Here is a 15802-nt window from a genome sequence, read left to right as displayed (position 1 = left end):
TACAGCAGAGAATTTTGGCTTATAGCATAGGTTTCCAGAAGGCGGCTGCTGGCTTTTAGATTCTGGCAACAATTACTAGCTCTGTGTCCTTGGACAAATTACTAGCGCTCTCTGTGATTCAATTTTCTTATCTGAAAACCTAGTGTAATAATATCACCTATGCATAGGTCTGTTTGAGAATAAAATGAAATAGCACAAATCCTTTATGGAGGTGCTCTTAACTATTGTTATAAACCCAGGTCTGAACTTTATATTTGATAATTGTATATGGGTTATGCAGACAAATGCTGCAATAATTTATATTGTAAGGAGAACTTACAATTTTCTTACCCATCTGTGTACCAAGACGTCCTTTAGAATGTTATATTAACTAAAAGAGTTTCTAGCAAAGGAGTATTATTTGATAACCGGGGGCAGGGAGGGGGTGATCTATTGCAAAATATAACCTAAGGGACTCTTCTTTTAATATTTTAGCCTTTCTCACAAAGTTATATATACACGGAGTGGCTGTTTCTTGATTCCTTTTAAGAGCAATGTCTGGTGTCCGGAGCAGTATATACTTCATCTAAATTTACCTTAAACCTCACCACAAACATGAAAGTCAGAAATGATTATTCCACTCTACATAGGAAGACACGGAGTCTCAGAAATGTTTACTGACTTTCCCGAGCTGATATAACCAGTCATTGTCCATCCTAGAACTTGAACCAGCGTTCTGAATCCAGAGCCAGTTCTTTCTTCAGGTGTTAATTATTTTACAGAGAAATATGTTTAAGCTTCTCAATATATTTATTTGACTTAAACTGTATGGAAAGAAGGAATAAAGTCTTGAACTCTTTAAAAGTTTGCATGGTATAATTTTCCAAGTGAAGGAAATTACAGCAGCCTTAGGCATACATACTTCAAGCACCTGTCTCTCCTTAAAAAGCAACGTCACCCAACTTGAGAGAAGAGGGCAGGAAAGACAAGACCAAAAGTCTTAAAACTGACAACTGAAGAGATAACTTGGTTTGAAAAGTCTATGAAAACTTGAAGACTGTACAAATATACTGAGGGTAAAAATATGTAAACTGGGTGTGGGAAGATGTGTCCAATGATAAGCAACTGGAGATAAATTAAAACAGACCACGGAGCCAGAAGCACTGGAAAAGGCTTAGGCTATGTGTGTAGAGAAGCGAATGGAAATGATCTAGTTCCTGGAGTATTTAATAACAACTGTACATCATAAATATGGTGAACTATCTGCACTTGGAAATTTAAAATAGCTTGCTAAGTGAGATGCATACAGGAAAGAAAGTATGTGTGATCACCTAAAGAGACATTTGTGTTTTATTACACAGACATAACACAGGGATTCATCAAATAGGCCAGTTTTTCTCACAGCTTTCCATGATTTAGCATTGATTTCGGATGGGGGGGGGTCAGAATAAATCAGAAGCAAATTTCCAATATAAATATGACTGATTGATAAACTAGAATTGAGAAAAGTTAGAGAGTCTATGTTAAATTGTCTGGTATTTGGGAGATTGGCTTATTCTGGAAATGTTAACCAATAAAAATTAGAATAAAGATAATTTTAATTTTAAATATTTAAATTTATGACTCTAAAGGCACAGCAGCTACAGAAGTGCACGAAAAACTTTTTCTCTACTTACCTAGTTATTTGGTAAACTTTTAGGTATTCATTTTTACTCTTGTATATTTCCTCCTAGCTAACAAAACACTTGCACATAATTATCATTGACATTTTCCATTCTTTCATTTGCTTTTCATAGCTATTTAATAGACCACAACTTCTGTGTGATGTTTGACCAGTGAGCAATGTGGATGACATCAGTAGCTATTTGTCCTATCTTAATAATATTGCTCTTCTTGATAACTTTTATGATAACTGCCACCTACATATATTGGCCAATATTTGGTATTTAACCATAGGAATTAGATCAGGTTTCATGAGAAACCAAATGTGTTTTACTTTTTCTAAATTTCATTACAAATTTCTCCATGTGTACCTTGCACTTACTTTGTTGTTTTTTTCCTTAGCAACATTATAACATATATTGCTACAGTAAAAAGGAATTTGTTTTTCTTTCCACTATATTTTGAGTATTACTGGTATTTTACTTTTAATTTTGTTTAAACTATTAAAAATATTTATGTAACACGTATGTAGTATTCTGTAATATAACAGATTCCCAGGGATTTTTGTTTTAAGGTTGAGTCATGTTTTTAAGCTTGAAAATATTTTCCTAAATCCGAGATTTGAAAGGAGCAGGAGGAAGGGGAGGAAGAGGAAGAGGAAGAGGAGGAGGGAGAGGAGGAGGAAGAGGAGGAAGGAGAGGGAGAGGAGGGAGGAGAGGGAGAGGAGGAGGAAGAGGAGGGAGAGGAGGAGGACAGGCCTCAGGGCCCTGTCTTGCGTGGGGGCGTCAGCACTGCGCTGTACTTTCGCGGCCCCCGCTGCGCCCCCCAGTGGTCAGTTGGATCAGTAGCCTTTACAACAGCTCCCGCCACCAGCCTTGCAGACACATTGCCCAACGTCCTGTGCAAGGACCTAGGGCACCAATCTGACAGTGTGTAAAGAGGGAATCATCGCTTTCTTAATGTAAGCATCCTTCTTGCGTTTTCTTCCTGCTTCGAATGTAAACGTAGTGACGAGCCCAAGGAACCTGAGCCGTAGGACGCTGAGCGGAAGGCCAAGAAAATTGCTGAAATCTCAGCTCTGATTCTCGTGAGCTATGGGAATGATTTTAGTCTGCTAATTGTTTGAAGAAAAATAAAGCCATAATTGTTTAAGGCAGTGATAAACAAGTTCTCCGCTTCTCACAGCTGAATGCAATCACCAACGGCTGCAGCCCTCCGTGAAGTTGCAACCTGCCTGCTGGAGAAGCATTATGGTGAAATGATTCTCCCAGTCAGGGAGGTAAACAGTCCAGGTGCCAAGAACAATTTGCTTATCCTGTGATGAGCTGTCTCCTACCGATGTTTGGAAGTTCAGTCATTACCACCTTCCCATGGATAACCCTAGGGCATTATGTGAAAAATTACTCCTGCAATGTATCCCCTCAGGTCCACCCACTCCAGAATTCTGCAGTGCTGTTAACACGGTTAACTCCGGAATAAGGCATGTACTGTACACACCACAAGAAATCTGAAAGGAATGCTTCCTAATGTGAGAATCGCATAGCATGAGGTGTGAACAGATATCTCTACTGTAGAAAATCTAACATGCATTTGTCATATGGGAAAGAATTAATTATTGAAGTTCCTGATTTGAGGCTCATGGACACTCTTAAATGATCTAGGACAGTGCTTAGGAAACTACAGCCTGCAGGCCAAATTCAGTGCGTCTGCTTTGCAAATAAAGTTTTATTGAAAAATTGTTACACTGATTTGTTTATATACTGTCTGTGGCTGTATTTGCACTAAAATGACAGTTAAGTAGCGGCAACAGAGACCATATGGCCCATAAAGCTGAAAATATTTACAATCTGCCTCTTTAAAGAAATGTTGCTAGATTATAGCTTTTGTTTGACTTTTTTTGTAGCAGGGGTACTATAAAACATACCAAAATTTGGGAAAAATATATGTGAAACTACATTACGTAGCTATTTTTAGAAAGCATAATGGAATAATCTCTTTAAGTCATGTATTTGAGAGTCATGTAGCCAGACCTAAACAATATAATGTTAAAATGGAAAATAATACACTGAAATTTTAAAACATTCAACTTCAAAACAATTTAAAAGGTATATAATAGAAAATGGTTGAGTGCAGCGTTGACCATTTAAAATGGGTTTACGCACATACAGTTAGATTTACTAGGTCACTAAAGTGTGTAACAACTTGTTTCTGTAAAATTTCTACATATCCACTTCTTTATCCACGATATTGATTTATAATTTTCACATTTATAACTGGTCATGTGGTCATAGCTGGTCTTCAGCAAGCACCTCAGCTGGTCATGGTTTTTTACCTGGTGAGATATCCTAACCCTTAAAAACCGAATGATCTGGGTCAGTAGTAGTTCTATCTAGACTGAGTTGCTACAGTTTTCAGTGACCTTTTTCAAAGAACATGGTGATACTAACAGATGCCTTAATGGATTTTCTCATTCCAGACATACTTTTCCTTACCTCCATTTTGGAGTAGTTCAATTTCCCCTTAGTAGTCAGAATTGATCACTCCAACAAGGGTAGGAAGTCCCTTCAGAGGCATGAGAAAACTTAAGTGACCAGATGGCAGTCCAGATGAACTTCCAGTTCAGTGGAATCATTGTTGTGTCTCCTGGTAGAAGCGTTTCTCCTCTGGAACCAGTAACTCTAAGCCACCAGAGCATAAACTTGCAAAAATAGGGATCAAAAATTTTGCTAAAGTCACTATTGATAAATAGTAAGTGGTGACACATCATTTCTATCCCTTGATTACTGGACCAGTGAACCCTGGCTATTGGAGAAATAGTATCATATAGTGGACACTCATTTAGAGCATATACAGCCTTCTGGAGAACCTTGCCTCAGTCCTGCAAAGTATTGCCAGCTAGCTGGCATTGTAACTGAGTCTTCATAAGGCCATTCCACTGTTCTATCAAGCCAGCTCCTTCAGGATGGTGGAGAACATGGAAAGACCAGTGAATTCTAGGAGGATGAGACCGTTGCCACACTTCTTTTCCTGTGAAGTGAGTTCCTTGATCTGAAGCAATGATCTTTACAATATCCTATCGATCCAACATTCTATAAGTCCATGGAGGGTAGTGTTTGGCAGACTCTTGTTTGCAGGGAAGGGTCATTAAGATCCAGAGTGAATGTCTATTCCAATAAGGTCAAAATCTGCCCCTTCATAATGGAAGCAGTCCAGTGTAATTAATGTGCCACCAAGTACATGATTATCACCTTAACATCCCATTATTTCCCAGTTACTGTCCTCACATTAATAGTAGAAACCTTGCCAGGCTGGAGTTTCACTTGTGTTATAAGTCAGCTAGTTTGAGGATGACATTGTGTTTGATTTTCATCAATTTTAGCCCTGTGGATAGTGTCGTCTTCAGGGTGCACATAGAAACATTTAGGTCATTTATGTGATGCTTGATCTGGGAATTCAGATTCCTGAGCTTATACAGTCCTTTCACCTCTTTATCCACTGACATTAGGAAAAAACAGCCAAACTCATTATATTTCTTAGTTTTATTTAAAAAAATATTAGGAAGTATTGTATATCAGTCACCTTGGTCCTTGCTTCTTATAAATGGTTGACTAGGAGTATTTTATTAAAATATGTTTTGTGTCTCTCTTGCAAGGTTATGCCATGGGCTATCATTGCTTTCTCTACTAGTGTAAATGGAGTCATGAGCATCTTTAAATCTAATCAGATTAGAGAGTCAATTCCAGAAACCCCAGAACCAATTCAAAAAACTCACCTCTAACATTATGATCTTCTAGAACTACTAGATTTTTGTGGTACCAAAATCTCTATTTGTCAGTTCTCCAGAGAAACAGAAGCAATAGAATATATATACATTTATCTATCTATCTATACTATCTATCATCTATTACCTATCTATCTACTTATCTGTCTGTTACAAGGAATTGTATCATGTGATTATGAAGGTTTAATTTACCAAGATCTACATTTACCAATGTGGAGACCCAGGACAGCCAATGATATAGCAAGTATTTTGTCGTTTTGTGTTCATTAACATTGTAATTTCATTTTTCTTGTAAGACGCTTTTGCCTTCGCAACACAAAACAAACACTAAACAGCCCTTGAAGGTTTTAATGTTCCCTCACACCCTCTATTAATAATGAAATCAGATATAAATGTTTTATTATCTGAAAATGTAAATCTGTAGTGTCAGAAATTTATTTTGGTAGTCATTAGAGTGAACGGTAATATTACCCTTTCTCGCATGGGGAAAAATTACCCTCCCCACACTTCAGAGTTAAGAATGACAATGTCAGATGTTTCTTACAGATTAAAATATTTCAAAGCTGGGTCACAATGTTTTCACCTTTTTTTCTCTGTTAAAGCGAATCATGCAGCTTCATGGTAGATCATCTTGGCTTCTTGATTGAACATAATAAATAGAAAAAGTCTGCCTATGCACATGGATATATAGCTTGAATAAGAAATGTCTTTGTTCTTTTACATGGCTAATATTTAGGAGTTTTTTTATGCAATATAAATTTGCCTACTTTGCATATTAAACACTGTTCAAGTATTTAACTTTATAAAAAAATTAGAGTGCTCTTCTTTTAAGGAGAAAACTGTATAGGATTAGATAAAATAATTACTAGAAGGTTACTACAAAAAGAATCTATGTGTGAAGTTGAATGTTAGAAAAGGGTTAATTTGAAATAACAGCAGATTGTAGCCTTTTAACCCTGAGGTGTGTGTCCAGTAGGTATAATCTCAGTTCTGCTTAAATTGTTCCAGTGTTTTGTTTTTCCAACAGATTAGATGTCTAGAGAGCTACAGCTATGATGCCTCCAAGCCACTTTTTAAAATTTTTATTCAAAATAAGTCGCCTATTTTCCTATTTTAGCAGAGTGACAAATAGCTAACTCCAAAAACAGTGCCACTTTTCTCTCTCCTTGTATGCTAGTCCAGCATGATCCATCGTAATTTCACCCTTGAGTATCACCTGCGTAAACAGGCATATGACTGTGAATCACTAAATATCTGTTCAAGATCACAATGGAAGAATTCGCCCATTTCATATGAAAATGATTTTATTTTCAAAATTCTATTTTTCCATTAGAATCCAAATATGGTCTTTAGAAATATATCAGTCTTTTTAATTGAAAAATTCATCAAATTGTCATGAATATTTTGTCCTCACTTTTTCTTTTAATATTGAGCGGCTTGAAATGTTTATGGATTACCCAAAATAGGGCATTCAAAGAAAGCATATGTAGTACCAAACCACACAAGTGCCCATGTATTAAGTTAAAATAATTTTTATTTATCGATTGACTTGAGAGAGAGAGAGAAACACCAATTTGTTGTGCCACTAATTTATGCATTCATGGGTTGATTCTTGTACGTGCCCTGGCGGGAGATCAAACCCTCTACCTTGGTGTATCAGGACGATCGATGCTCTAACCAACTGAGCTACCCAGTCAGGTCCTTCTTCCTATGATTTTTGACATGAGTCTTTGAATTGGTTTGCTCCTGGTTCATAACAGCATGAAATAACAGAGTGGGGTGGCTGTTTCCCTTCCAGTGCCCTGATAATGCTGCTTGTTAAATCTTTTCAATAAAGAGTTATAAAAACCATAAAGGACAAATAGAAAACAATGTGGATGTTGTTATAAAATGAAATGGAAAAACAGTTAATAAGCCAAGATGATTGAGTAAAACAGCATACAGGAAATTTGAAGTTCCCTAGTTGGTAGTGAAACTATAAACAGTCCTTTTCAGTTTTGCTCTTTCTGGTTGCATCAAAATGGAATATGTTCACATTAAATGAAAAAAATATTCGAGTAATAGGCTTTGGCATTTAGAGGCCAATCGAATCTAGTTTGTGGAGTACACAAGTTTGGACAAACTTCTGGACTCCCAATTCTTGAGCTAGACAAGAACAGAGGAACTGAAGCAGTGGCTAACCTATATAATGAAGAATCTACTCATAAATATTTACATTTCTCCATCCACAAGCATAGAGAACATTTGGGACAGTTCAATTTTTATATCTTGTCACCATAATATTTTTCCTTTCATTTTGAAATATAGAAAGTTGTAGCAGATTGACCTTTCTTACAGAGATTGACAATTGAAATTGTATTGGGTCTTTCTTGAGGAATCATTGCCAAAGCACCAGCAGTATCTACAGTTTTTCTGACTTATCATTAAAACTTTATAATTAACTACATCCAGCTAGCATATAAATCAAAGAAAACAACTCTACTCTAGGACTCTCCTTTGAGAGGAAAGCTACTGCCTCCATTGGTTAGGGTCATTAAGAATGTAATGGCCTCTTAAGCCTGAAATCTAGAGAAGTGAATCAGAAAGTCCTAATGTACTGGTTAATGATGCCTTTGTGTTACCAATTACCAGCAAAGCCCATTGCATTATAATGAACAGTCTTGGATTAAATGTTAGTATGGATATAACAGTCTGTTTATAGCTGTAGGTATAACACCACATTCTTTATAAAAACAGCATTTTGCCAAATAAATGAATGAGTTACTAAATAAATGACTTCAATATAACACATGACTATCAATAAATGTCAGAAATGTTTATATTCTGTAATGTATTATACATATTATATTTTCAACTATGATATAGTTAGATAATTTTATAGTATATAGTAATTTAAAATTATAATATCACCTCCCACACATGCATAACCCCAGTCTAACCATGCAAAAAACAGACAAATGCCAGTTGAGGAGCATTCTATAAAATGTCTGACCAGCCCTCCTCAAAACTGTGTCAAGGTCATAAAAAAAAAAAAAAAAAGAGGGGAGAGAAGGTAAATATGAGAAATATTCACCATCTAGAGGAGCCTAAGAAAACCTGAAACTAAATGTAATATGGTACCTTGGATGATATCCTGCAACAGAAACAAACTAACAAAACAACCCAAAACATTAGGGAAAACAAAATCCAAATAAAGTCTGGAGTTTAGTTAAGAGTAATGTACCAATGTTGATTATTTTATTGTGACAATAATAAAACAGTTAACAAACCAATATATATACATATATATATACATATATATACATATATATTTTAAAATATGTCAATATAGCTTAAGATGTTAATAATAGAAGAACGTCTGTGAGAGATGTACAGAAACTCTCAGTACTATTTTTCAACTGCTTTTTGTAAATCTAAAACTACTCTAAAGATGTTATGAAAAATAAATTTTAATATTGAAACCTATGTCTGAAATATAAAATTTTCCCAAACTATTAACAAACAAAAAATATATAATAAAATGAATGAGTGTTAACTAAATAATTTAGAATTAACTCTCTCTTGAGTTTAAACTCTACTATAAGCATAGTATAAACTTACTAAAGCAGCCTCCACTGATTTGAGATTTATATTTATTGAGCAGAAGCTAGAATAAAATGTAATATATGTAGTGGAAATTTTACTGATAAAGCAAAACATCCATTTAGAAAGCTAGAACTCTTAAGTAAAAAAAAAAAAAAGTTAATATTTTAAAAACATTAACCACAATAGCTCCTCAGTTTTGTGCATGAGCATTCAATGTATGATAAATGTAGTAAAATATCAGTTATTCAGACCCTGATAGAAGGGCAGATTAAATAATTGTTATTTCTTCAAGAAAAAGTCATATTATTAAGTATATACAGTAACCTAAACTAATCTGATAAACTGGTTCATAATTGGATTCTAGAATAAGCTCTTAGGATTAACACTTTAGTGAATAGAGAACAATAAATCTGAAATCATCAAACCAATTATTCATATGTTACAGGTTTCTTTGCAATATTTAAAGTACCTCATTTGTGGAGAATACTTTTCTATATAATCTACCATTTTATGGCAAGTAAAACTAGTTAACAAATTTTAAGTCAAAATAATGAAGTAGTCTAATTTTCTTAAAATTTAAACAATAATCACTTTTAATATTGCCTTAGAACATAGATGTCATAGTAACTGGTATATCTTAATATCTTACATATTAATTATAGCACTTGATAAGGTGATCAGAAATAAAATCAGGGTAAAAGACTCAAACATCTTAAGTCACAAGGAAAAACAATTAAGGAATATTTATTTTTCTCATATTGGCATGTTTTCCCCCACGAATCCAACCAGCACTTGTAAGTCAAGTCAATTAGCTTTGCTTCCACATGTTAGATGAGTGTGTGAGTGAACAATTTTAACTTGAAATGACATTAAAAACTCCCAGATCATACCACAAAAGGGATAATAGGATTAACATAATGCTCATATAAGCCTTTCCACTTAAACCTCAATAACTTCATAAGTGGTAAAAAAAAAAGTTGAGACAGCAACCAAATATTTTAGCAATCACACATTTTCAAAGGATATGATGTCAATGAACAGTGTTGGTTACTGGACTAATAGAACATTTTAAAATCTCATATTACTTAAGTGTTAATAATGTTATCTATATTAATATTTTTACATCATTATAAAATGTTTCTAAAAATATAATATAATATGCCTGGAAAATCCCCAAGTGTAAAACACCATGGAATTAACAGCAACACTATAATTACAACAGTGCCCGAGTTTTCTAATACAGGGCTTAGAGGGGAAGGAATAAAGGTGAATTTCATTCATAAATATTAAAAATGTACACTGACTTGCAGTCATATGCCACATAATGACATTTTGATTAATGATGGACTACATATTTGAGGGTGGCCCAATAAGATTATAATGGAGCTAAAAGTTCCTGTTACACACTGATGTTGCAGCTGCGATAACACGGTAGTGCAAGGCGTTACTAGTGTGTTTGTGGTGGTGCTGGTGTAAACAAACGTATTGTTCTGCCAGTCATATAAAAGTATAGCACATGCAGTTGTGTGCGGTACATAATACTTGAAAATGATAATAAATGGCCATGTTACTGGTTTCTGTGTTTACTATACTATACTCATTAAAGCTATTATAGTGCGTACTCTTTCAATTTACTTTTTCAATTTACTTTTATAAAAATGTTTGCTGTAAAACAGTTCGCTGTTACTCTGGCAGCAGCCTCATGTCCCTCCTGCAACCCCATCCCTGGATCACATCATTTTCTCTTATGCTTCAGTTAATCTTACGTTGTTTTGTCCATCGAGTCCCCTAACATACAAAATCCACTTTTAATGTTGCCAGGAAGAGGCCATATTGAGTGATTGACACGAAAGCAAAGTAAAAAGTGATGAAGGACGAGGAAGGTGGAAAATCAGTGACGGCGATCGCTCAGCAGCCAGGCGTGCCCCATCCCGCCACAGCTGCAGTCTTAAAGGACAGGATTGACGTGGTGAAAGATGTTAAAGGGTCTACTTCACTGAAGACACCAAGACTAACAAAAAGTTGAGAAGGGCTTAATATGTAGATCACGGAGATACTTTCTATAAATGTACACGGGGAGGAACTGCTAATGAATTGAATTGAAAACCAGACACAGAAACGTTTCCCTCTCAGCCCCGTGATGACCACAGCCAAAACAAAAAGTCTGTGTTGAAAGGAAAGCCTGGACCTTACTATGATGCTGAATTTACTGCTAGCTCTGGGTAATTTAAACAACACAAAAATCATCATTCATCACATAATGTGAAAGTGAGTGGTGTTGTGAGTGTGGATGGGAAGGCAGCTGAAGAATTTTTGAAAACTCTAAACGAGCTGGTTATAGGGAATGAAATCGCCCTGCTCTGAAAATGGGTGCCTGAAAGGACTTTCATCCATACGGAGTTCAAGCCAATGTCAGATTTCAAGGCTTTTAAGGGCAGGATAACAGTCTTGCTTAGGGGCAATTTTATAGCCTACAAATTGAAGCCCATTATGATCTGGCCCAGTGAAACCCCCCCGGATATCAGTAATCAAATGCTGCCCGTGTGCCACAGGAACAATAAGAAGTCAGGGATGACCCACTTCCTCTTCCAAGATGCCCTCCTGAATTGCTAGGCCAGCAAAATGTAGCACTGTCTAGAAAGCCAACCTTTCAAGATTCTGTTTATTGCTGATAATGCTCCAACACATCACCTTTTATCGTTGATCTGCATCCCGATATCAAAGTGGTGTTTCTCCCTCTAAACAGCACTTCTTTGATCCAAGCAATGAATCAAGAAGTTATAGTAGATATTAAGGCCTACTACCCGAGGAGGATTTTTGCCCAGGCTATTGCTACAACTAGAAAGACAACTGAGGAAACGCTCATGCAATTCTAGAAGGATTACAGCATTTGTGACCACATCAGGAACCTTGCTTGGGCTTAAGGTCATGTCGCCAAGCAGTGTATGAATGGCTTCTGGAAGAAAACATTCAAGAGGTTTGCCTTCAAAGGGTTTTCCAAGGATGAGAAAGTTGCAAAAATCAATAAGGCTGTGGTTGAGATGGCCAACAACTTTAATCTGGCTGTGGATGACATTAGGGAGCTCCTAGGGGTGGCTCCCGAGGCACTGACTTATGAGGAGTAGTTGAAACTGGAACAAGACTGCATAGTGGAAGCAAGAGAAAGGGAAACTGCAGAGGAAAACAAAAAAGAAGAACCCCCACGAAAATTCACAGTGAAGGGTTTAGCAGGAGTTTTTGCAGACCTCAACAAGCACCTTAAAAAGTTTAAAAACATAGACCCCAACCCCAAAAGGTTTTCATGAATAGAGAAGAATGTCCATGGTGTATGATCTGCTTACAAGAAAATCTATAATTAAAAAAAGCACACCACCATGGACATATTTCTGAAAAGACTGAAGCTCAGGTCCTTCAGAAATGTTCCAGAAGAAGGCGTTGTTATCACAGGAGAGGACAGCTCCATGCCTATTATCGCCCCTGAAGGCCTTCCAGGGGGACGAGATGTGGAGGCAGAAGACAGTGTTACAGATGACCCTGGCCCTGGGTAGGACTAAGCTAATGTGTGTGTTGGTGTCTTCAGTTTTAACAAAAATGTTCAAAGTTTAAAACAAAAATTTTAAAAACAAAAAACTTATAGAATAAGAATATAAAGAAAGAAGATGATTGTACAGCTTTTCAAAGTGGAGTTTTAAGCCATGTGTTATTACAAGAGTCAAAAAGTTTAAAAAAAATAAAAATTTAACAGTAAAATATTTCAGTAAACGAAGGTTACTTTATTATTAAAGAAAAAGTTTTTTTTATGAATTTAGCATAACCTAAGTTTCCAGTGTTTTTAAAGTCTACAGTAGTGTGCAGAAATGTTCTAGGCCTTCACATTCACTCACCACTCACTCACAGACTGCCTTACCCAGAGCAACTTACAGTCCTGCAAACTCTATTCATGATAAGTGCCCTATACAGCCTTACAATTTTTCTATCTATACTGCATTTTTACTGTACTTTTTTTATGTTTAGACAGACATTTTCTTACCATTGTGTTATAGTTGCATATAGGATTCTGTACAGTAACAGGCTATCCAGATACGTAGCCTAGGAGCAAGAGGCTACACCACATAGCGCAGATGTGCAGCAGTTATACCATCTAGGTCTGTGTTAAGTGCACTCCATGTTTGCACAGCCAGGAAATCGCTCATTAAGAGATGCATGATGGCATTTAAACTTTATTGGCTTTTTCTTACTGTATTGGTTATGTATTACTATATAACAGATTGTCTCACAATTTAGTAGCTTAAAACAACAAACATTTATCTCACACATTATCTAATGATCAGGAATTTGAGAGTGGCTTAGCTGGGTTATCTGATTCAGGGTCTCTCACTAGGCTGAAAGAAAGCTGCTGATTGGGGCTGCACTCACCTCAAGACTCAGCTGTGTCTGGAGAATTCACCTCTAAGCTCACTCTCATGACTGTTGGCAGGAGGCTTTCATTTCTTGCCACGTTGATCTCTCCGTAGGGTTTTCTCACAATAGGGTTTTCCCTGAGTGAGTGATCCAAGTGGAAAAGAGCAGGGGAGCCAGAGAGAGCCCAAGATAGAATCCATAGCTTGTTTGATTTTAAATCAGAAGCGGCATGCCATCACATTTTGTCATGTTCTATTGTTCACACAGACCAACCCTGGTACAATGGGGGAGAAAACTGCAAGGTTATAAAATACCAGAGTGTGGGTATCATTGGAAGTTATCTTGAAGGCTTGATAGTGCAGCAACTCATGTTCCTTAAAGTGTTTATGGTCTGTCTAGAATGTGTATAGTGCCCATCTGTATGGCTGAGAGCTAGTCTAACCTCAGGGTGTAAGGCAATAAGCAGCAACAGTAGGAATCACTATCTTGTCCTAGAGGTGGATATCATAACAACACTGAAAGACTAACGATTATTTCTTCTACCCATATTCTAGTCATTGATAGTCCATTTTTAATCTATTCCATGAAATTTTATGTGAAATGGCTTCCATTTAAAGGTAGGGTAGTAATACATTACAAGGTAAACAGAAATATAAGGTAAGCATTTTTAGATTAATTGTTTAAGTGTGTTTTGTTGTTTTTCCATTACATTGGAGAAGCTAAAAGTTTTGAATTACATATGTAATTGAATAGGTCCAGTTTCTTGATAGATTCAACCATATAATCATTTTACTATTGAAATGCATATCACTTAATTATTTTTTAACAATATAACTATAATTCAACAGAAGAATCCCATTGCTTTGGGCAGAAAAAAAGATATGTTTGTTTTAAATGTAATTCATTATAAGCACTGTTCTACAAAGTGATCGAAAGCAGTTAAATCTGAACTAATACTTCTGTTATATGGTGTCAACTTTATGAACCGATAAGGTCAATTCTGAAGCAAACTGAAATAAATAAATCTCAGAAATCCATGCCATTACAATAGCAATTTTGAATGAAAGAAAGGCAATAATCTTTTCCATTCTAATGTTTCCAAAATATGTGCTTTCCTATATTGCTATGTTGCACTGGTGCACTGACTGCCACTGGAGAGAATTAAAAAAAAAATAGTTATGAGCTGTTTTAAGGATTCAATAACCTGGCAACCTGCAGTTCATGCCAATTAGAGCCATGCTAATCATTTTGGAAATCATTTGGATATCATTTCATAATACCAGTGAGAGTGGTAGTGGCAAGTTATTTAGCTTTATATTGTTTTAATTTTATAATTAAGTAATTGGACTTGGAACAAACAGTTTACTACTTCCGTTTTAATTAACATTTCACTATCTAACTATAGGACTCACCAAAATCACTATCTTCTACATACAGAGCCAATTATGATATGCGTTATTGTAAGTAATAAAATGTTTTACTAATCAAACATTTATGTGGATTAGACGTTTTTATGCAGTGGCAATTATAAGAAAAGGAATCAGGTTACCAGTGACAAATTTTCTTAATTAGAGATGAACATGTCCGGATTAGTCATATTTTGTGTTCCTACATAAAATATTCTTTCCTTAAAGAAACTTAGATTACTTTTAAAATTCATTTAAATATTTCAAGATTCTAGCTAAGAAATGTTATTCTTGTTTGGTACTTTATTTTGATGACATGGTTTTATTACTAATGCAGCCACTTAAAGTACAGAACTTACTCAATTGGTGGGCAGATTTTTCTATTTGGCAACAAAGTTTTTACCAGCATAAAGAATTATAAAGCATTATGAATTCTGATTTGCATTTTTAATTTAGATATTCCTTGGCTTAGATTACTTACACAACAAATATATCACTAAAGTTCTCAAATAATATAGAACATTCAGGGGAATCCTTTTTTATTGAATGAATAAACATTTGGTTCAGTCTACTCAAGTCAAAACCCCACGTTAATAGAAGAATATCTCAGTCAAGTATATAGATATGTCTATTGAAAGTAAATATTTGGATTACTAAAGTATTTCATAATTAAATTTTCAGTAGTATTTTTTGCTTTTGGAGAATATTTGTTAGAATTATAAAAATAGTATATGCTGAGAGTGATATGTAGAGTGATATATATACATATACACACATATACATACATATATAGAGAGAGAAACAGAGAGCAGAGATAAACATTTTTCCTCCTATAGTAATGAGAGAGCTACTATGATTAGGCTTTCAAATATCTACTCAAACATTAGACAAATTAGAAAGAATTGGCAAAAAAAGTTTAAAAATTAGTGACCTAAGTCTTCATATTTGGAAGATAAGATAAAAATATGGAAATTAAACTGAAGAGAAA

Source organism: Miniopterus schreibersii (genome assembly GCF_964146895.1).
Source record: "Miniopterus schreibersii genome assembly, chromosome: 3".
Lineage (NCBI taxonomy): Eukaryota > Metazoa > Chordata > Mammalia > Chiroptera > Miniopteridae > Miniopterus > Miniopterus schreibersii.
The sequence above is the reverse complement of the archived record's forward strand: the minus strand, read 5'-3'. Positions refer to the sequence as shown.